This window comes from Mastomys coucha, unplaced genomic scaffold, assembly GCF_008632895.1.
Source record: "Mastomys coucha isolate ucsf_1 unplaced genomic scaffold, UCSF_Mcou_1 pScaffold12, whole genome shotgun sequence".
In the NCBI taxonomy this organism is placed as follows: Eukaryota; Metazoa; Chordata; class Mammalia; order Rodentia; family Muridae; genus Mastomys; species Mastomys coucha.
The window spans coordinates 17,875,496-17,875,844 of record NW_022196894.1 but is presented as its reverse complement, the minus strand read 5'-3'; positions in this window follow the sequence as shown (position 1 = coordinate 17,875,844).

Sequence of the window (349 nt, the reverse complement as noted above, 5' to 3'; positions counted from 1 at the left end):
TCTCACACTTTCTGCTGCTCTGTATGTTCTAATCTGGCTTGTGAGTTTCAGAGCTGTTCTACTTTCTTAACCTCCAACCTGGACTTAGGGCTACAGGGATTATACACCTACTACTTTTTCCTTTTTTCAGGATGAAATTCAGATTATTAGGATTGCAAGGCAAGTGCACAAACCCATTGAGCGATCTGATAGGTATAATTTATGTATGTATAGATGCATGTGTACATATATTGTTTCATGTATTTGTACATATGTGTGCATAAGAGTATGTGTGCATATGTGTATATATGCATTTATATTCTAATTATATATATATGGAGAGAGAGAGAGAGAGAGAGAGAGAGAGAGA